Here is a 1,250-nt window from a genome sequence, read left to right on the forward strand (position 1 = left end):
TGGCGGCGGCGGCGTCCCATCCTGACGGCGGCACGGAGACGCGGCAGGAGGACGAGGAAGGACAACCAGGAGCGGAGGACCGCATCTCGGCGCTGCCGGAGGCGCTGCGGTTGCAGGTTCTCCGCCTCCTCCCGCTCAAGTCCGCCATCCGCACGGCGTGCTCTCCACCCGGTGGGAGGCGCTCCGGGACGCGCCGCTGGCCGCCGCCCTCCTCCCTCGACGTCCGCTTCGCCGCCTACGAGTCCTCGCAACCGATTACCGAAGCCCTCGAGCGGCGCGGGCTGCGGCGCCTCGATCGGTTCGCCCTTTCCTTCGGCATCGGCGAACTCGACGCGCGGACTTCCGCCGCTGCCTGGACTACGCCGCCGCCTGCGCCGTCGAAGACCTGCGCGTCCACTACGTCGACCCAACGTTCCCCAACTTGGACTTCGAGTTCCGCCTCCAGCCGGACGACCCCCACCTCACGCGCCTCTCCCTCCGCGGCATCACCATCTGCAACCCGCTCCGCACTTGTGCCTTCCCCGCCCTCGAGGTCATCCAGCTCCGCCGCGTCTACGTCTCCAACATGACAGTCCAACGCCTTGTCGCCGGTTGCCCCCTCCTCCGCAGCCTCGACTTGCGCTCACTGCGCAGGCCTGAACTTCGTCGGCATCGTGGGGGCTGGGGCTCACTCGACGAGCTTCACCGTTGCAGAATGCCCACTGCTCACCGAGTATATCCGCCTACGGGGCATCCAGCCTCCGGTCACTCCGCTACGGCGGAGCCTACATTGCTGCCTATAGCATCCCGGCCACCTCGGAGCTCGCTGACCTTTGCATATTCTTCGAGCGACCCGCTCGCGAGTGGACGCCTCGTGTGTTATGCACCGGGACCATGCTCCGATGATCTCGCGCAGGAACTGGCTTGAACTACTCACAAACCTGTCCAACCTCACTGTGCTTACCCTCTGCAGCAGCGCTCTACAGGTTCGTCGCCCACCTGCACTTCATGCAGCCCGTTGATTCCAGTACTAACTTACTCATAACCTTGTTGTTTGCTCCACCTTGCGGACGGTGTCCGCCGGTGCTCGTGCCGGATCGGTTGCTCGGCAATGCCGCACCTTGCAAGTTGCACAATTTGAGAGAACTTCAGCTGCTGATGTTTGCAATGTCCAATGAAAACCTGGATGACATTTATGTTTTCCTCATGAACTGCTGCGGCCCTCGATTGGAGAGGCTATTTGTGCAGGTGAACCACAGCTCTTATATATC

This window comes from Lolium rigidum, chromosome 1 (assembly GCF_022539505.1).
Source record: "Lolium rigidum isolate FL_2022 chromosome 1, APGP_CSIRO_Lrig_0.1, whole genome shotgun sequence".
In the NCBI taxonomy this organism is placed as follows: domain Eukaryota; kingdom Viridiplantae; phylum Streptophyta; class Magnoliopsida; order Poales; family Poaceae; genus Lolium; species Lolium rigidum.